At 49.6% G+C, this 22,516-nt stretch overlaps 1 protein-coding gene across 5 annotated transcripts in view; it reads right to left on the bottom strand.

Moving 5' to 3' along the window:
* Nucleotides 1-22,516, bottom strand: part of LOC122382980 — a 95,058-nt gene that overhangs the window by 48,022 nt on the left and 24,520 nt on the right. The gene's annotated exons all lie outside the window — the stretch shown is intronic.

Here is a 22,516-nt window from a genome sequence, read left to right as displayed (position 1 = left end):
CCCTCGTTGACCCCACCCTTCCTCCCTATGTGCATGCCCAACGGTTTCCGCCTCGTCCCGGTCGCAACCGCCGTCAATACTGGTGACGGTGAGTCGCCTACACACTGCCCGCCGAGACCGGAGAGGCTCGACCGGCTGGCATTTGTCCCGTGCAATCCAATCCCAAAATCGATGCACTACTACCTGAGAATGGAGATTCACCGGTGACGAGCTTCGGCCGCCTCCCGCTAGATGGCAGGCAGAGCGGCCCGGCGGGCGGTGGGAGGGATATCTCGCTCGGGAACGGTATGAGAAGTGGGAGGGGCCTGTCAGGAAGGGAGACATGAGATTCCATTTGGTGAACGAAGGTAGCATGCAGGTAGCGCGTTGGAGCTATACCAACAGCGGTAGACTATACCTATCATTAATTTTAGTTAGGTAGGTCCTATTACAAAATAGAAAAGAGAAAACTGCAAGTAAAGACATGGTTGGTTGTTGAGTCGACTGCTGTTAATGATGTACCACCAATTCTAGAAATGATATAAATTATGCCGATCCCCATCCCCCCCCAAAAACAATGAAACTCTTCTTTGATCAAGTTGTAACCTCGCTGTTGCCATGCGGATCCCCGACCTTCAACAATACTTTAGTCCCCTATCGACTCTTGCACTGCGTAGTGTGCCTCACCCAACACCGCTGCAATCACTGCTACCACCCCTCCCCTCCCCATCACTCGACTCTCCCTCCACACTTCTCGACTGCACCACTGCTCTATCAATAGGCATCACGCCATGACCACATGGCACATGACCTGCCCTAGAGTGTCGCGATGAGCCGAGTGTTGACGGCTGCACGGGGCAGCCCAGCGCTCAGCCGCCCGCCTGATCCCACACTGCCACCGCAGAGGCCCAGCAAACAGACCGATTGCATCATAACGCCACAAGGTTACTGACCTACGCGGCAGTGTGCCTCTTGTCCGTCCGCCAGTGTTTATGTAGTACGGAATGACTGCGTGATAGAAGAGATGGGGAGAATGACGTACTAGATATCTGGGGTATGACGGAATAGGGACAATGGGGGAGAGGAGTGGAGTTGGCTTCAGGCGGCAGGGCAGGATGGTCCAAATTTAATCTCGACAGATAACAGAGACAACTGAGGCGAATGACACTGCACGATTATGTAATGCATACTCGCACAACGCAGATAGCGTTATCAAGCTACGACAAACTCTGTTCCTGCTCCAATTCCAAAGACTAACAAGACGGAAAACAGACATGCGGACCTTGCAAAAGGGTGGAGATCTACATATATATGCAGGCACTAGCAATCTTAACCACAGAATACAATGCCTACTCGAGAATAGTTATATGCTTAAATACGACCATGAAACCAGTAAATGAGCAGCAGTTACTATAAAATTATTCCGAATGACTTGCACGCCCGTCATTATCTTCGGTTAAGATGAAGACAAAGAGTGTCATTTTAGGATTTTATACGTTTCCTCTACACTTAATTATCATGAGAACTAGCCTCAAAAGCTACCAGAAAAATACAGTCCGATATATTGACGTCTAATCATTCATCTGATTTCCTACATGCGTCCTTTTTCTGAGCAGCTATCACTATGCTCATCGCGCCGTGTTGATCGCACACAGTTTTTAATGCATACATACATGCATAGTATGCACACATCCCAGCTCATCAGTTGACCATGCGGGCCAAATAATCCTCCCTAACCCCGCACCCACCTCGGCGCCGGTATACACCCGCCACAACATCCACCCCCTGTGTGTGCACCTGGAGTTGGACATTCGGCATCCTGCCTACCTCAGCACTGTGTGCCGTCTGCCCACTGTCAACTGCAGTGATTTGTTTGAACAGCACCTCTTATCAGCGAGCTCTGGCGATATGCAGAGGCACCAGTATGCACCTTGACCCACCAGTAAGGCCAGGCCTGCAGTGGCTGGATAAACAGACCGGAGACTGCAGGAGATTGGTCAGAACAGACTCAAAGCCCAATGGGCCGGTCAAAGTTAAACACCGACAGGCCACCAAGCCGGACTGATAGCACGGCGGCTGGTAGTCGAGGAGGTCATATGGTACGGCCAGCCGTCTCATTGTAACTGAGATGACTGTGAGCATAGTGACAGCATGAATTAACAGTGCAGAACACATTTGTGCTGGACGAAATAACAAACATGCTTACCAAAACATGTAAAAATTGAACACTGTTCATATACATTCTACCCTCAACTGCTCGTCCCTTCCATCCGCAACTCCATTCCATTTCGATCATTTCATCCAGCTCTGCTTCAAATGCTGAAACTGAATCAGCCCTATAAGTAAGAACAAGAACAGGACTTACATCGATCTCTGACACTGTCAATTTACATTCGACAATCAAGGACACAGTATACGCTTCCGGTAAGCAACAAAATCCTGCAGCATGTTTAGCATGCAATATCCGAGGCTGAACATTTCGAACACCATGTTGCACGGCCATGTTATCCGTAGCGGAGTGTGGCACGATGGATAGCGAGCGAGCTGTTTATCTGGCAGAGCGGGTCGGGGTCCTGGTCGGCTGCAGAGAGTATAACGGGGAAAGCATGCAGCGCCACTCGACAGTCCGTGACCACATGGGACGCGACCTGGACGAGAGTCGACCAGATAACGGAAGACGCGCGACTTTGGAAATTAACTGAGCGGGACACTCATCATGATATGAGACGATCAGATTATTTCACGGCAACCAGCGTGACTTGGCATCCGTGTGGGTCTAATGACCACATAACATTAGGAGGGCATGCTGAAGTTTCAAAGGGAAATCCCGAACGCTGTTATCAGTCTTTGCACAAGTCGCCTTGTGTTGGCCTCAATGTGGGACGCAGTTTTGATAAGAAGCGATGACATTGCTCACTGACGAGAAGGACAGTTGGACACAGTAGAATAGAACATTGGGAGGTGGTGCGTGGTGCAAAACGAAGCGGATTAAAAGGCATATTACAGTATAGGAGATTCAGTGCGCATAGCGTACATAAGAACAAAACTAATGTTTTGCAAACAATATCGCTTGATTGTAACGCAGTTGTCCCAGACTATGCAAATGCATGATCCACAGGCAACATACTCAATATTAGTGAATCATGCAGCATGAATCTCTGCTAATATTCAAGAAACATTTAATTTAAAGGTAGTGTGCCACCTTTGAAAGATTTCCCATTTTATTTTTCCTAGGATAAGAAGCTTCTGTTTTTACCTAATATCGCAAAAAAATCAAAAATGGGCCTGGAATAGTGCCTTTTTCGCCTAAAAGTTTTTCGGTTTTTAGATATGTATAACAACTGTAGTGGGCTCACCTGCAAACAGGCGTCGGGCAACAATCGCGAATGCGGCGCACTTGTGACAATAAGCAAAGGTCATTATAGTGTTACGACCATACGACGTACGGGAATGAGTTATCAGCTGTCTAATCGTAGACAACACAATGTCGAGCCTTAAACTGTAAGCCCGTATTGGTATTGTTTCTTTTATTTGGCTGTCGAGCATTATTTATGGTTTGAAATATGATTTTATGTAAAATAATTGATATGAAAAAGCCGTCTTATAAGTTATTACCCCATTTCACCACACGCAAGTGGCAGAAATGACAATGATCAGCTGACGCATTTTTCTTGGCCGAAGTCAGAGCGCGCGGCCCGACGCACCACGCGTATTTGGAAATTCCGACCTCGACGAGCATCAGAAGCCACCTAACAGGCGTGTTCGAAACCGCAGGAGATGATGATGAACGGGTTTATCGAAACTTGATTGGATGAGCATATCGGTAATAGCGATTTCAGTGTGTGCATTTATTGTTCATAGTGGTGTGAAATGTGGTTGGGGTACGACCGACAACCCGTCGGGGCGAATTTCGCACTGGGGTACTCAAAATTTGAAGAATTTAAGACGTTTCCATGAGTTTCGAAGGTATGGATAAGTTCTAAAAATCCGGTTCTCCTTATCTGGGCCATTAACTCCATACGGTCCAAGAAAGCTGGCACACTACCTTTAAACTCTGCGTAGGCATCAGTTTTATGGCAGCATGACAAAATCAACTCAGCAGGCAATTTCCTGACGGCGGCAAGACGTTTTAAACCAAAGCCGGACGTGACAAGCCCAAAACAAGGGCAGCCTTACCAGCAGAATCACGGCATGCCACATCGCAAACATTTCGATTACGATAGCAATAATATAATAAAAGATTATTGCAAACACGCTTTTCTTAGTCTATAAAAATAGCGCATAATGAAGTGGTGATTCAAACTAACCAGCCTTTGTAGCATGATTCATCAAAGATCCATAAGTAAATTGATTCGGAAAAATGCTGCAGAAACATAAAGTTTTGCTTTAAAAACGAAGAAGAAATGTGACCGTCCCTTTCAATCATCCCATATTCACCGAGCAGCACCTAATAAGCACTTCCGGTGGACAAACGACAGGCTATTCTTAGAACTAGCTCACTGGTCCACCTTTTAGGCCCCATATAAGAACACTGTTCCACGGAGCGCTCAGGGTATGAATATTGTAGAAAGATTGCAGTATTTGGCGCTACCGTTTGCCGACACGCAGCTAAACTATGTATGTATGTAACACACATGGGGCAACTAAACTTTGGCTCTGGTTTACAGAAACTGGACCTGCGTAATGTGAGTGACAAAGGGGTTGGCGCTCCTGAGTGAGGAAGGAAGAAGGAGAGGGGAGGGAGAGAGAGAGAGAGAGAGAGAGAGAGAGAGAGAGAGAGAGAGAGAGAGAGAGAGAGAGAGAGAGAGAGAGAGAGAGAGAGAGAGAGAGAGAGAGAGAGAGAGAGAGAGAGAGAGAGAGAGAGAGGCGCGGTAAGTCCACATGGTAAGTTGGAGTTGTATGCGTATGAATGAACCAAGAGACGCATTAGACACCGGGTGAAGCGGTTAAGTACTCTGGTGGCGACTCGTAACTATGGCGCCGGAATGGCGGTGCAGAGGTAAATGGTTGCGAGGAGAGGCTACGAGTCCCCGGGGCCAGTTTGTCTCTGTTTGCCGCTGTGCAGTGCCCGCCGGGGGCGATGTCGGCCGGCCGGCGGAACGGAGCCGCTCAATGTCGGGTCACGCTCAGCCCTGCTCACTAACGCCCGGGGTTGAGTCCGGCCGTGCCGCCGGCCGCTGCACTCAGTGCCAGTCACGAACAGAGCAGGGGCACGGACGGCCGACTGCACCCCGGCGGCCCGTGGTCGTGCTGCTCCCTTCGACGCCTGACATTAACCACCATTGGGTACAGAGCGAGAAGACCGGGGACATTGATGCTAGCGTTGGGTTATGTCCATCTCCTGGAAGCAACTCAGTTCAAAGACATTGGTGTTTCTGGTGAAAAAAAAAACTGACGCCAGCTTGATCCACCCATGGAAGTGCTTTGCGGAATGCAGAACGCCTCGCATTGAAGAGCTTTTACTCCGGAGTTCAGATACAGCTATGATTTTTATGTTGGCCCCTGCCTGGCATTCTGGATCAGTGCCACGGGATCCGCGCCCCTCCACAACACTCAGCAGCCATCACCTGTAAAAAATCGCTGCGCCACATCGAATGTCTCTGCGCGCCGTTAGAAATTCCGGCTACTTCTGGCTCCCTACCAGTACCCGCCTCTGGTCGATACACATCGCTGACCGTTATTAACGCGGCGCGCATACCTCGAGGGCGCTTCGCCGACGGACTCGTAGCTGCAGCCCCCAACGGCAGTTCTGCAGCAGCGTCACCTATTGAGCGCTACCTGGTGTCTGCATGTGCACACTGAATAACATCGTTTGATCAAACGCTGTCCCGAACCACCCCGGGGTGCGACAAGCGGGGCGGGGTCACCCGGTGCAGCACATCCCGCTGCTATCCGTTTTCGTTCAGAGCACAGCCCGCTCTGAGGTCGCTCGCGAGCTCATCTGAGCACCGTCGGCGCTGCTAGACGACAGGTGTGCCTTCAGGCACGGCGTTCCGGCCCTGGGTCGACCTTTGCTGCGTCCGGGCTCGCACTGAGCGGCAGCAATCAACCTGTCAGCGTCACTGCATCGGCCCGGATGCGGTCTTCCCACGGGTCTGACCGGGTAGACCAAAACACCCGCCCCGGTCCGGGATCGATCCGGCGACTCCAGGGTCGATCTTTTTGGCAGACGGTGCGGTGACGCAACCGGGGTGTTTCATTCAAGCCTTCTGCGCGAGTGGTCGTTCAACCACCAGCATAGATTGTGTGCCCGTTGTAACATTCATTTGCTGTCTGGTCAACAGTCTAACGAGACATTGGGAATATCGTCAGGATCTGCAGACGTTGACGCCCACAGGACAACACCAGTTAAAACACGGACCAAAATTAGGAGCGGCGTTTCTGTCCATCAGTTAGCATTTTCTTCAGACTGGAGCGGCACTGCCGAGGGAAGAACAGCGAACTTGGTTAGCGCCCAAGCCTCTGGGTTGCCGCCAAAGCCCGACCGGCGTAAACAAGTTTTTGCCAGCTTCGCGGCGATGACGTCATCGGCAGAACTGCCGCGCCGAATCAGCGGACGGCTTTGTGCGATTTCTGGCTCCGCCGGCACAAAACAGCGTCCCAGGCCAGCCTCGCTCGACGACGCACTTCGAAGAACTCGAGACGAAAATAAATAACGAAACATAAACTTTAAAGGCTATGTCCGTCTGCTGGGCTACGAGTTGAGTAGATTGCTAACCACTTCAAGAACAAAACAGCAGGTTTGTTGCTCGCAATTTAGAAGGTGTCGCCCGCTTCGGGGCTGCGAGGCACAACAAAGCAGCACGTTCCTCGTGTATGTACTAGCCGAAAGTAACGGGTCTGTTTTCTTGACCATCCACGGGAACATTACTTCTTTACCACCTCCTGGCATGCAAAGCACAAATAAACTTGCACCATAGCATGAGTCATTCAAATGAAACACGAGAAACACGAGGGCGAGAAAGCTAGTCAGCTAAAACTTGGCAAACAGCTGAAGCGGTTCAGTAGCAGCAATGCAGTGCCACGATTAATTTAGGCCGACCTTCTGGCTTCCGGCGGCGCGGCCCGATGCCAGGCAGCGGCTGATGCGATTTCGCTCGCCTTGATTGACACAGGGCTTTAGTGTCTCAAAGTCACGCACGGAATAGTGTCATTGGTGCATAATTCATCCAACCCTGCGGGTGGCGACGGAAGAGGACCATACCACGCCGCGGAGCTGCCGGCGTTTTGCCTAAATTCGCTAAGAAAATTGAGTTGTCATGCAGTGCCGCGGTGGCCTGCAAAACTGGCTATGGCCTGCTGATATACCGGATTATCGCACCACACAACTAACGGAAAAACGGCACATATAAGCCAACAAACTGGTCGGTAGTCGTGCTCAGAAACGTGCATTAACAGTTCTCACGAGCGAAGCCGAAATGCGGAATTCTCACCTGAACCCGTTGAACCCGGCACATCTAAAGAAAAATCCAGTGACCAGTCCCACGAATAGTTTAAAAATGAGGATAACATCTTGTGCCTGCAGACTTGCATGTTTATGAAAAGTGTCATATCGATTCAATACGGAATTGGCTGCTATCTTTATTTGCACTTGACACGGTAGAAATAATTCAGCCATGAGGTATCACCAACGATTGTCGCAAAAAAAACGTCTTCCTTTCATCACTACCCTAACACTCGATCACATGTAGTTAGCAATATGTGGTAGCAAGATCAACTCAGTCGCATATCACCTCACCACAGACCGTTCCACTCGTCCAACCTTGTCGAGGTAAGGTCGCCTCACGCCTGAACCCGCTACTGCCCATACTCATGCATGCATACCGGAGTTCAGACAAGCCGAGACACCAGTGACCAATGCGGCTTCAGAATCCCCAATAAAGCTCACGCCGCGTTGATGTTAGCCACCTAGACGATACTGCTGTGCATTACTGTCCGATGCTGACGAAAAAAATGGATATGCTACATGGTGTGTAATGGGTATTCAGTAGAACACAATCTCATGTTCACTTGCTGAAGAAAAGAAAAGGCCGTAGCCATGGACCAGCTGTACAAACGTCAAGAAATCACGCCATTAAAGATGTCAAACCAAACTCAATGTCCTTTTGATGGCCATTCTTTCGCAGCAAAGTTGTTGCCAGAGCCGCTATAATTTGTCGTCGAGTGACCCCATCTTGGAAAGGTGGCTTCCAGAAGTTGTGACAGCGGCCCACGCCAGGATCAATGCGGCCGGAGAGATTTGCGGTGAGCCGATCGGCTTTCAGAGTGACCGGTATTGAGAACCTCACAAAATTTCCATGTTCTCTAAGGCGTCGCTCAGATTACCAATGAGACACGTAACTTGGATCCAATGACGTAAGCGCCAGCCAAAGGCGTCATGGAACCCGAGTTGGCGACGGACGTCGCGCCGCTCTTGTCGCTGCTGCGCCAGGTTTGTCGTGAGGAGACAAATCCGGCTGGTCACCAGCTGATGCAACTGTGCGGTTTGACAGAACCGGTCGTACGCACCATCTCTCTTGTTACCACGGGGAGTGCGGTGGTCGCGTCAGTCAGGTGGTCTCTCCTATGAGTAGGGAGGCGATCTCTCTGGACAGTTTGGAAGGCAGTTTGGTCCTTTCAGGACGACCAGTTTTCCCGTTGGTGGAGCGGCTTCTTCAGTCAGTGAGGGTGGTCCTTCGCTTCCGTAGCGGATAGTCTCTCTAGTCGCTAAGGACGGTCTATTCCGTCAGATAGACTGTCTCGCTCGTCATAAAAGGCAGTGCGACCCGGTGGGTTACAATAAAAAACAAGACCCAAGGCCGCGTCCAGCTACTTGTGAGGTCAGTCGGCGCTCGCGGAATGTGGGGAGCACGACAGCTGCACCTGGCGGGCCGGAATAGTTGGCGAGTGTTGCCAACAGTTGCACAGGTCGTCCTTATAGTCGCCCTGGTCGGAGCCGCGCTCGCCGACCGCCTGAATCACGGCCACGAACCTGCTCCGCCCCGGGCGCTCGGCTCTCGGCCGAGAATGGCTGCGATATTAGCCATCGACTGAGCTTGCACGGCATCGCGGCAGGAGCTCATGCCAGCTCTGGCCGCCGCGCCGAGCCGCGCCGGTCTTGCCGAAGCTACAGCCTACAGACATATCAGAAACCATGAGCGGGGGACGTCCATCCCTGGAGTCGACCGAGATAGCCAAGTAACCTACAACACCGTGACGCCTTGGCCGCTGTTACAAACCTTCACGCAAACAAGTCTCGGACTCTCACGCTCGGCATCAGTTCGGCGAGATGTCGAGTTCGACCATGCGACCAATCACGGCGCTGCACTGCCTCTGCTGACCGCTCTCAGCCAATCCCAGCCGTCTGTCGCACCGCCCCGAACACGCTAACAAACACGGCGAGAAAAACACGCCATTACTGGAGAGCCGTCCAACTCGGGCAACTTCGGCCGGACGCGGGACCGCGGTGGGCGAAAATCGACGGCCGTCGGCTGTTCGGCGAACCTACCCGAGGCCCGGAGCATCGAGGATGTGCAAAAACGACAGCAAAGGGAGGAAAGTTGGCGCTTGTCGTATCAGTTTGTCAGCAAGAAGCTGTGTATTTTTTACCAGCAACGGCAAAACAGGACCTGCAAGTTCAGTTGAATTTGCAAAAATCGCAACAGCTCCACGAGTTGAGCTCAGCAGCTGGTGAGGCAAAACCGCTAGAAAAGTTTCCACCGGGTAGTTTCCATCTGTCAGCAGTCCACCCATGACCCTTTGACCGTCCTGCTCCGTTCCCTGTCGAGCTGGACAGCCGCCCCGGGCTGCCCCGCACCTGGTGACCCGCCGCAGCAGCATCTGCCAGGCTGCCCGGATCCGGCTCACGGGCCGGCCGTCGACAGCTCTGGGGAATCGCCCGAAATCCCTCAAGCAATTTCATTCAGCAGACGGCGTCAGATCACGACCGGCGGCCTCCGCTGGGAAAGGTAAACCCCTGGCCATGGGGCGCCGCTGTGTACTGAGGAAGTCGGAATTCAACGGCAAACATCAACAGGAGCGTAATTGCGAATATAGTTAGCGGGGCATATTTCGCGCCACGCTGCTTTATTGCATTCTTGCTACATGGGGCGCGTTCACATCACAGTTTATATTGGCTGCGGTCTCGTAAATCGTGTCTCAGTATCGCTTTATCAAAGTGCTCATTGCCAGTGATAAGTGTCTACATCGCATCTTCATCAGAATGTATTATATGTACCTTTACGCCGGCAGCAAAAGTCCGATTCGGGTCACATCGTCGTTAACCAAACTGATCACAGGCCTGTCCTGTCGTCACCAGCAGAGGTCGTGTTACACAACATGTGGAGTTGCTGAGTGGGCTGTGCCATATCCGGTGATATGAACAGGTCAGGTCAAACGATTGACCCCATATAAATCATTATGTATGTCTCGGTAGACTTTGAAACTGTTCAGGCCGGGATTGCTGACACGGAAGTGGCATAATCCCCCGGTCATGAAGAAGCATTCAAACGAGAGTGTTATGAGTCGACACACCAGAAAGTTGCAGCATTTCGCCTTCACAGGGAGACGGGTCCTCAGTGAGCCGCATGACAACTTATAACAAGCTCCAAATCTAGCAGCCTGCGCTTTAGCGCCCCAAGGGAGCAGACTTCAAAGGCAGGATTTTCGTACCCCGGAAGTCCCTGCACCGGAACAATTGAACTTCAAATGCCATCGTTCTCAGCAACAGGTGATATGTGTGGTTGTATCACTGAACAATAAGGTTGAAAATGTGAAAAACTATTATTCAGGCATAAACGGCTATAAATGGACAACAGCGAGGTCAAATGCAGAGTCCTGATTATGCAACTTCCGAGAGCAAAGGGACCAGGAAGCGAGATAGCATCGCAGCTGGGGCGCCGAACTGTCATCCAAATCATCATCAAGGGGGCCGGGAAGCAATTACATAAGTGCGTTTCATGCAGCCACGCATAGCGCCGGCTCGGCTGTTGACGGTTGCCGGGACGCGAGCGGAGCACACTTCCGGCAGAATGCAGCGCGGCACCGTAAACAATCACCGGCACCGAGATCCGGCGAGTAATGACGTCACTGGACCGTGGGAGGGGGAACGGAAAGGAACGGAGGGACAGCTGGTTTCACGGGTATACGGATTGTGGAGCTGTGCTATCCAAACTGGGTAAAAAAGCGTTACCAGAGACATAACTTATTTCAAAATGTCAGACCCACACAAAATTTATGTCATTTACATGAACATTTACAAAAAATGTAAAAAATGCAACGTTTCAGAGCAGTTCACATTTCATAAGAATTTAATCGAGCCCAGCTTCTTGGACTTCAAGCTGTTTATCCCGCGCCCTGCTGGGGGGGTGTTTGAACACCCCCCCTTGCAGTTTTTCGCGAATATCTCAAAAACGGCGGCGCGGAGCGCCGCCGTTTTTGGTACACCTTATCATACATCAATTCTACACATGCTGTGAAAATTTCAGACCAAGGTCATTCAAGGTCAGGTCACCAGGTCACTTGAAGTGACCTCACCTCATAAAAAGTTTCAATGTCTGTCATAGTTACACCAAGTGACCGATCGCTTTGAAACTTTCAGCGATTGCTAAGAGCAATAACATGTACAAAATGTTTATCTCATAATTTTGATATCGATGACCTAAGGTCAGGTCAATTTTGCGACCTCCCCATTATAAGTCAATGGGAGAAAATTGAAATGCGCCTCCTTTGGACGAAAGACATTATAAACACTCCCAAACACTGAATTACAAGTGTTTTAGACACACTGAACATGAAAATGGTGTCCGTGACCCCTGTTTATGCCCTGAGGTCATCTTAGGTCACGAATGGTATCTATCTTAGGTCACGAATGGTATCTAACAGTTTTTCGCAAATAACTTTTGATAGAGGCATGCTAGAGCGATGAAAACGCCTTAGATGTGTTCAGCTCGACGATACGGATCGACTGATATGCAACATGGCCCTTTCCGGTCAGGTCATGACCTTGACCTGAGGTCAAATTTTCAAGTTGACCTTTCAAGGTCAAGTTATAGTTCATTCGATGCGTTTTGACGAGAGGAACACGATGCCGGTAAAAGTAAGCTCGTACATGGCTTGGGTCAAAAGTTATTGCAGAAAAAAAACTGTTTCCAAAAAATCAAATATTTTTGCAGTTTTTGCCCCCTGCAGGCAAAACCGTTGACGTTAGGTCAAATCTGAGAGGATTACTCAGAAAGGGCGTTAATAGGGCTATCGAATGCGCTTTTCCGCGGCGCTGTAGCTCTATTGGTTCCCGAGTTATGCGTTGGCTTCTTCGAAATTGTCGACATTCGACCTGGAAATCGGCGAAATTTTGCCTTCAATGACCTCTGGTGACCTGACCTTTGACCTGACTAAAAAATTGACCGAAGTGATTTCGTCATTATTTTTGACGCTCTTTCGAACGCCGCCTTCCGCGTATCGCTACGTGGCCCAGGAGCCGAGTTAGAAGGGGGGTGTTCAAACACCCCCCCCCCCCAGCAGGGCGTGGAAATCCAGGACCCCAGCCGGACGCGGGTTAATACAATGCGACTTTCAGGCCATGGTAGAACTCTGTCCGTCTAGACCTGCTGTGACAAGGCATTTTTGGTGAAGAAGCCATTAAATTGTCATTCGGCACGAGACAGTACTAACCCTCGCCCGTAAACGGCGATCTGCCACCTTCGCCCATGCAGGGGGGGGGTTGGTGCGACCCCCCCCTTGGCGTTTGAAAACGGAGCGTCGTAGAGCTTAGCGGAAAAGACCAACGGATTGCTCTCGCCGAGATCTCGCGATTGGTGGTATATTTTTTGGTCCTAGGTCAACATTTGACCTACTTTTGACCGGTCAAAGGTCAAATTTTCGGAAAAATAGACTTTTTTCAACTTTCCGCGGCGATTGCGGCAAAACGGTGGGAGATATCGATTTGAAACCTTCACTATCGTGTTCCTTGATCAATTCTCTATCGTTTGGTATGTATTTCGTTTCCCTAGCTCTAAAAATGGCGCGTTGGGAGCGCCGGAAGTCGGCAAGGTCACAGACGGCGGCAGAAATTCGAAAAATCAAAATTTAAATTTTTGAAATCTGATTGTATTTTTAAATTTGGGAGGTCCATTTGCTCCCTACAGAAGCCAATATTGCTGCATATTCCCATTGAGGTGACAAGAATTAGCAAAATAGTGGTTCGGGCGCTTTTCAAAAATAGTACCGGACGCTGTTCCTCTTGTGACGTCATAGCTCCGTGACCTGACCTGACCCGGTCAAGTTTCTTATACCATATGATAGCCAATACTTGCCCCAACATGCATGGGAAGTTTCATCACGATCCATCAACCGATGTCCGTACCACCGGCAGGAAACCTCGGGCGTTGGCACTCAGTTTGTGAAAATCCGGCCGGAGGCTGTTCCCTTTGTGACGTCATAACTCCGTGACCTGACATGACCCGGTCAAATTTTTTTATCAAAAGATGCGCAAGGTTTGCCCCATAAGGTACCCAAAATTTGGCGGCGCTGCGCGCCGCCGTTTTTGCACTATTTCCGAAAAACCTCAGGGGGGGGTTGCACCAACCCCCCCCCCTACATGGGCGAGGGCTAATCCATCACTCGATCATGTTTATGCCGATCACAGAGACTCTGAAAGATTTTCGTGACATTCGGCCAGCATCACTATAAAATTAATGGTGGTTGAAAAGGCAAAGTAGATATCAGTCTATTGCTATTCAATTATTCTGTCGTCAACATACACAAGGATTCTGCTGTCTTTTCACGATTGTGCAGCGCACAAAATCACTGGTCATAACGGTCATAACGTGCTAAAATAAAAACTGCGTCGTAAATTAAAGTAGGCTGAATGTATGGATGACATCAACTGATTATTAAGGGTAAAGCATCCCTTCATTTGTGAAAATGCTGTGAATTATTGCTCCTGACTCATAAGATTTATGTCATTACGGTCATGTTGTCATGTGCAAGTTCTATTGAGATTCATTGTTCATGAAATGGAGTACACATGAAAGAGTTTACTTATAACCAATTGAACTGAAGGAAACGGATTTCTTACTTGGTATACCCATTACAATGGCACAAACACGCGTTGATCGGGCTGAAAAACATCACGACAATATGACATGGATGGGGATCGGTTCTCTCAGACATGTAAGCTGATGAAATCGCTAATCTCTGTACCGGTCTCCGCCGCACACAAACCGGTCTACCTGTAAGGCCACTGACCAATACGCGCGGCGCTTCATCCTCATCATTACCCCTCATCCCCCTCAATGCGCCGTCCACCCAGCCCGACGACGCGCTACACGGCCATACATACTACCCACATAGACTTGTAGCACTGGTCAGAGGGCCACTGAGAAGAACAAATATGAAAACATTCAACCATCAGACAGGACCAGGTGATAATACAAGCATCGAAACACCAGCGTAACCTAAACCAGTGGTAATGAAAATCATGTATCCATCTGGAACGGCGGTCGGTTCGCGCAGGTATCACAGAAATGAAAACAGCTGTTACTGCAAAAAGCACTGCAGCCTGTTTAGTGTTTATCGCTGCATACCCGACGGCCGACAGAAATCAGAACTCCATAAGCTTTCGGCATAAAACACTTCTCCGGAAGTTGTCCCACCATGCCTTTCGGTTATTCCCACACTAATATGTATGCAATAAAATTGCATAAGCACACAAACTTTCAGCAATACATGCAACAACTGCATTAAAATAGCCGTCACGCAAAACATCGCGCATTCTAAAACGGATCGGTAGCGGACTTGTGAGCCATTTTAGCACTGTTAAGCTGCATTGGAAGGCGTAGACGAGCGGTTTTCTATTGTCGACGGATAATCCCTTTGCCATATAGCAACAGCTTTCACAGCAGCTTTCTCATAACAGCATTTCATAGGAAGTCGAACTAGCAACAGCGACTTCACCATAGGCGTCCTTCCCAGAAAATATCAGAGCCAGTGCACCGAGCCGGGCCCAGCAAACTCCAGAAAAGTGCAATCATCGGTCGGGGGCTAAGCCAGCAAGCATGGCAATTGGTCGCTCTGTTGCAGTTCAGCCGAGCTGGAGACCAGTTGTGACGTCAAATGAATACATAAACATTCTTTTGGCGCAGGACGATCAGTAAAAATTTGTGACATGCCTGTGTAACAACACCAAGAAAAGTGATTAGTGGCGCTAAAAAATAACAGGCTAGCTGCGATCTTCCAGAACGATAGCGAGGAGCAAGCGACGGCCAGGAAAGTAGTGCGAAGTCTAAATTTACCACTGGCCAGTCGAGTAGCGCGAAGAGCCGCTCGACAAGTGGCAGTGGTAGCCGACATTGCCGGCTAGCAGCCCCCCTGTCGTGACCCAGGAACGAACAAAACACACATATATCCGCGCGAGATCGCGTGAGGAACTGGGTGGCTAACACGCCCACAGGAAACGATGTAAACAATAAAGAAAAATGAGAAATTGAGAGACAAATACATCATACCAGGACCCTCTTAACAGTCTAATGTGAACCTTGTCTAAAATTGGACATCTTACAGCGAGCCTCCAGCTGCAAGAACCGATTCTGTCCCCAGCGTCAACTTCATGCAAGCAGCATCTTAACTGAGCCTGGCATACGTCGCAGCGTTATGTTCTTTCTCCGATGATGATGTTAGATTTCTACTCCTGATCAGCAGACAAGGTCGAGCAAACTGCGCCGTGCCCGAGCACAGCCTATACCAGAGTTTTCAGCAAGGTGACGCCGTGGTGGGGCTGGGAACAAAAGACGCCGTAAAGTCGACGATACGAGGCGACTATAGTCTGGGTTAGGGACTGTGAAGGGGACTGGGTTCAGTTTTTCTTGTGGCAAGAGGTAAAGGCGTCGTAAAACCTGGCCGGAGTAATAGCGTCGTAAAGGGCGGTAGTAAGTCCTTGGGTGTGGGGATTCGCCGAAATGATGTGGAATATGCGCAGTCACGGAGAGGTGCCCAAAGTCGAGAACGCATGGTATAACACTAGCGTCTAGCACGTAACATAATTGCTGACAACACAAACATTCATTTGTTAACTTCTCGCGGTCCAATGGTCAGCTGGACGGGCCGATATCAACACTGCTACCCTGACTCAATGATAACATCAGGCGGCGTCCTCTCCGCCTTCGCATAGCGACTGCCCCTGGAGCATACTCGTACACCAACCACTGAATACAAAGCAGCCCGCTCGCCCTATATGGGTCATGTCATCAGCAGGCCGAAATTGCCGCTCCAGCGACGAGCCCAAAGGCTTAAGGTGAAAGACCTTGGACGCGATGGATCTGCCGGAAAACGGCAAAGAATGAAGTTCAATAAAGCACGTCAGCAAGTAGCAACAACTTGTGACACTGGTCGGACTGGTTTGTGGCGTTTTTAATGAATCGTAAATTGGGCTAGACATGCACATTTTACTTGCTATCTTGTCAGTTAGTTGATATGCCTACAATTCAACCACACGACGCCAAAATAATTTGGCAATTCCCTGCCAGAAAATGTCCACGTCATCCACCCTTGCAGTGTTGCTAGTTCTAAATAGTCTGTCTAATTGCTCCCGACCCACCGTTCAATGATTCACCAGGGGGCTTAATAACAGTGTCGAACTCAGTCCGATTATAACAATCTAGAGGCGGGATATGCAGATTTAGATAAGGCTTTGTCAAGCCGGTCCAATCCAGGCGTTGGATTACCCTGACCCCTCCCCCTTCCCTGCAGTGTCACTTCAAGGTCTGCGTTAGAACTGAGCAAGGTCCGTTACCACGAACTAGCACAGGATTATGGAGAATTTTACCGTCCACCTGCGATAAATTCAGCGACCTTGATGGTGGCGATAGGAGCGGCAGGTTCAGCCATAATGAATACGCCCCCCCCCCACCCCCACCCCACCAGTGTCACCACCGGGGTGCGACTCAGTACCGGTCCGGGCAGGACGCAGCGGAGGCATACGCCGAGTGTCGAGTGCATTTCCAGTCTTAGACCATATGCGCCTCTAGGCATGGTCGACCAGCCATTTGTCAAAAGTTGACGGTTGACACCGGGAATATTCGGCATATTGTCGATAGAGTCCCCCTGCATCACGAACAGGAAGTAACGGGCTATTGTTTGACAGATCGATCGCACACTTCACCATTCCTTGCGCAGGGGTGCGTCCGTTCATGCATCATGAAAACACTGCGAAGTGCTCCATTTGCGTGCCTCGCGATAATTTTCCGTCTGTTTGGCTCAAATTTGGCTCAAATGAGGTTATACTACCACGAAAGCAAGTGCCGTAAAAGAGGACCACGTAGGTACAAGCAAGGATTCGGTGAACCATATCATGCAAGGATGCTCGTTGCCCATGCACGCTAGCAGTAAAGGAACAAGGAAGAAAGCAAATTATGAAAGGAAAGCTTAGGCTTCATTTCCATTTGCACCGGCGTTGTAAGGTGCATGGTGTATCAGCAAACAAGTGTATAATCTGACTGACTGCTCTAATTCCATCACTCGCCACGACCCTACAGGTGAATTCAAAGGGACATCGAGATAAAGTGAATTATCTCATCTCAGTGTTTCTCTCATTTTTGCATGACCTTCAAAGTGCAGCAGTCTCTGAGGGTATCCGCGCAGCTGCACCTCTGATACAGGAGTCAGTCTGCCGTGCCTGATGCGACCAGGCCGGCAAGGCACGTGGGCCCCGATTTAGCCGACGCCTGGCCGGAGAAGTTCACATATAACGACACATCGTCGAGCTCGCTGGCAGCAATGACTGATTGACAACCGAGAACGGAAACGCCTCCGAGAAAAATCAATAGCGAGGCGCACTTACCAAAAAGCGTCATGTCCAAGCGCGTGAGATGCATCAGCTCTTTCCAGGCTATGTGGGATATCGTTCGCTGTACAATATATTGATACGATGAGGCAGCAGATATCATTTTATGAGAATAATTTAAATTGCTAATAAGCCAAGAGCCGGTCTATAAAATAGCCATTCAAGTAGCATGACCGCAGTAAAAGTAATATCATTTATTGCTACGCACTGACATTTACGACACTAAATAACAGTGCACGAACGAACTATTGTTCCCCGCGGCCCGGATCCACCGGTTCTGGTAGAGGTCGGCTGCCGCGCACCCGTGTGCCACCTGTCCCGGGTCAGGTCACGTTGTCACGGCCATTACTGTCCTGTTGCTAGGACAACCGTGGCCCCGGGGGATCCATGGACCAGACGCAAGTGCAGGCTTCCGCCGATGGTCTCAGCCTAAACGTGCTCCCATCCAGCGGCGTGACAAGCCTGTAAGACGAGCTCCAGGCCCCCTCGGTACCGGACAGAGGTCTCTCCCGTCCTCCGAACCCACCCCGGTGTGAGTCGGGGTCATGAAGATAGCCTTCTCGGTGCGTCATTAGCAGATTGCCGGGAGTTTGGCCGCGTTGGGGTCGAGATGAGCTATTCATGATTCCAGAATCAGCGCGCAATCAAGAACTGTGGCTGAGAAACGGAACGCGGGGGCGGCAGGAAGAGAGGGTGTAGCTGAGAGGGAGAGTGTTGCAGCCGCCGAGCGCTCAGAGACGGCAAATGAAACGCACCGATCCACCAAATTAGCCGCGGCGCACCGTCCGTGGGTGTCTCTGCGGTGTTTGTGGCACATTTTGGGCACTGGACCGCGGTCTGCGCGGGCGGCGGCGTCCGAGCCAATCTGGGGCGGCTTCAGAGCGCGCCCCGTCACCTGCCCGTTCCTGGGACGGCGCCGCGGCGGAAGGGCGTCGGTGGCAGTCGGCGCGGACCCCCAGTCGGTCATCAGAGAGACGACCGACCCGGCGCCTCTGAGGGCTTCATGGAATTCATCAGCGGCCATAGGACGACGACCGAAGGAGTTCCGGCAGGCACTGAGCTGCACCGCACCGGACTGACGACCAGCCGCGTCCAGCCGTGCAATTTGCAAACAATCAACGGAATTGCAAGTGTGGGAAGACCGAACACTGGTCAATGCTGACCATGTTTTCACTTTTTATTATTGGGCCATTGAAGAAATCCCACCCAACAAAAAGGAGTGGTAATGGAGTTCATGTACGTATAATTCGAACAAGTATAACATCGCCGCTATTTCGGGGAGCGGCACGCTATTTCCCGTGATAGGGCATCCGTGTCATGGTGCTCGATCGTATACGATCTAAAACTACATAGCGACCGTCTAAATTATGCTGGAGGTTAAGTGCACTGAACGAAATATCACATGTTGCTGGGAAATTCAGGCCGACATTTAAACAGTTCATACTATATAGATAGCATATAACATCTTCTATTGTCATATGCATTATAGAGCATATAGCACCCGTCGATCACCAGATATATTGGTAATGCGTCTATGATGACTCTCTTGGTTTGCAATGAACCGGCTATAAGTGTTTCGGAAAAGCGATGACATGGAAAGCGAATAAGGAAAATGGAACGCCGTTGAAAGCCAAAGCCGCACTGAACAGTGTGTTCGAAATGCACTGGTGCTCGCTAAAAGGTTAGCGATCGGTTTTCGCCGCCTTAGACCGCCTCTGGTCATGCCCGTACCCAACAACATTAGCTGTACCCATTCACTACAACACAAACACGAGTTCGTACATGGATCAACGGTCCACCCCCCGCGGTGTAGCTACACACCATAACATTCCAGCCGTGCATGTATGAGCCATACCTTTCCCCTACTTTGGGATCCCCCGAGCTTACTACGTAATGCTAACATCAGTGTCATAGTTGCATGCGAGTATTCCAACCAGTATAACGCCTTTTGGGGCGACTAACGGAGCGAGCGAGAGGGTGGGCCTTGCACGTGCGAAATTGCGAGGGGGACCTCCAACTGACTTGTGCACGGCACCCTACTAACCGGTCTCGAGCGATGTGCCAAATTTGGGCACAATCGGCCCAGCCGTTCTCGAGATCTGGAAGCGGCACCCTGCACGTGCGCACGTGCAAAATGGGTCCCAACTGACTTGTGCACGGCACCCTACTAACCGGTCCCTAATTGTGTACCAAATTTGAGCGCAATCGGTCGAGCCGTTCTCGAGATCTGGAAACGACCCCTGCACGTGCGCACGTGCAGCAGCACCCCAACTCTGGCACATGGATATGCAGTGCCTAGTGGGTGCGTACCTACATGCCAACTTTCAGCGCAATCGGCCAAGTAGTTACCGAGATATTGCAACAATTACAAAACTGACACCTCTTCGTTTTGCACGTGGCACGTGCATAAGGGGTCACCCACATGCATCGGGAATAGTCCAATACTTGGTAGAAGGAATGAAGCTACCCTACAAAATTTACCGCATGTAAATCGGTCAAGTGGTTGCTGAGATATAAGCCTCGCAAAAGCGTCCGCACGGCCGGCCGGCCAGCCGGCCGGCCGCTCATACTCAGAAATTTCCGTTAATCTAAGGAAAGACTACGCTCGCTTCGCTCGCTCCGTAATTATATGCTAATGGTTTGATAAGAGAAGATTTTTCATAAAAATAACGTCTTGCTACGATGCGTAATCAGTGAAACTGAAAGTCGAAATATAAGCGCGCACTAAGACGACCGTAAATGGAACAAAATTCCGTTAACGCGCTGTGACCACTGCCGCGTATGATAGCTCTCCATCATCTGGCGCTGTCAGCTGACACCTGCCACTGTTCCCAGAGATTGACACATGACAGTGTCAGTAACGTTTCTTCACCGAGTCACTGCTTGCAATCAGTATCAATAAACTGGAGCAGCGACGACAGCTATTTGTTGACGTCATTAACCCGGTCAGCTTCTCCGCAGTACCCGACATATACAGAGGCACTGCATACCGCAAATGCGCGACTCCCGTGTGACGCGCAGTGTGTGACGTGGGATGTGACGCAGCGTGTGACGCGGGGATGGGACGCCAGCCGAGTGACGGGCCCCGCCGACACGTGACGGCCCGTAACACGGCCCATCGAGAGGACATTGAGCGTGACGGCTGCTCTGATGGTGCCGTCGTCACCACGCTGCGACAACACCGTCCGGGTGACGGATTGTGGGGTCAGCCGGGGTGCAGAAGGACATGTATAGCCCACAGTCCGGGTGACGGATAGTGGGCTCAGTCGGGGTGTGGTGGTACGTCACCCACCGTCGGGGTCACAGATTCCATTCCAGTGTATTTTAGTAAACAAGGATCAAATAAATGTACAGAGCAAATAAGGGATCGGCGCAAAAGCATCGCTTAAATTAAAGCGCCTCTCCGAAGAAGAACATAAAATTGACAATGCTAACCTAACCAATACCTGAGGCCAGGGCTGGGAAATCTCTCATACTTTCATACCCCAGTAGGTAGCAGATATCGCTTTATTGTTCCATCAATTGTAGCAAAATCAACATTTCTCTCTTCCGTACATCATAAAGAAAAATACAATAAAAACATCAAAATTCGCACATTTTTAAAATAGAGGTACCACCAGCCAGTGATCTCGTCGGCGAATAAGAACAAAACATCTCTGTAAGACTAACACAAGTTCAAAACGTCAGCTTTGTGCTCCATTTTATGACGAATCTGGCGGCTCTTTGTAGCAGTTTCCATTGTAGCATCACTAATTCTTCATACTCTGAGTCGTGTAACAAAAGGTATCTGCTACGCCTTTTTATGCGCTATCTTTTTTATGAATATTGCAAAAAGGAGTTTCATTATTTGTGAAATATTCAAATTACATATTTACGAAACAAAACTAATTGTTTTTAAAGGGGCATTGTTCAATGATTAATAAAAATACGAAAAGAATCAACTCATTCTGCCCATGGCATCTCTAAAAAGCCATCTTTTATGATACAGTGCCCTGCAACGTCTTTAATCCTTTTTGATGACGTCATACACAATATTATTCAGTTTTCAATGTATTTTATTGTTAAAATCATACTAATTTGAACCATTTAGAGTTTGAAAGGACTAATAAACATTTTTTGTAAGTTTCATTAAGAAATTTTGTCAAAAATATGCATATTACGTCATTGCTGTTTGTGTATTTTGTTGATGCATTGTTTCTGGCGCATTAGAGACAATTCTAGTTGTCGTTTCGCGTGGGGTAGTTCAGTTGAGTTTGATGAGTGTTTCTGGGTGTTTTTGAATTATTTCAGCTATTTTAGCTTTTATTTTGCCTCTATTTTAGGAAAGTGGGATATTCCAGGCCTAATTTCAAGTGTTGCAATGACAACTGTCCCTAAAGCGGCGTGCCGTACACAGTTAAAGAGCAAGGTAGCCGCCCAGCACGCAAAGCAAGATGTGTGAAGATATAGGGAGATACCTATGATCGAATTTGCGCAGAAGGTGAGATCTGATTTAAATATTGATCAAGTAACGCCCAGAAAAGAATTTTTTATTTACTTCTTTACATGTTCAATTATTGTATTAACTCTAGACCTTGATTGGTGGCAACTGGCATCTTTTGTACAGCAGGTTCGGCATGCACACAATGATTGTAAATTGTTGACCAGACTGAGCAGCCAAATCAATCTGATTTCTTTCAAATACTTTCTGCCTGAGTAGGCTGATACCATCTGAATCCT

Source organism: Amphibalanus amphitrite, unplaced genomic scaffold (assembly GCF_019059575.1).
Source record: "Amphibalanus amphitrite isolate SeventyFive unplaced genomic scaffold, NRLGWU_Aamphi_draft 000152F_arrow, whole genome shotgun sequence".
NCBI classification, from domain to species: domain Eukaryota; kingdom Metazoa; phylum Arthropoda; class Thecostraca; order Balanomorpha; family Balanidae; genus Amphibalanus; species Amphibalanus amphitrite.
This window is presented reverse-complemented; position numbering and strand designations above follow the sequence as displayed.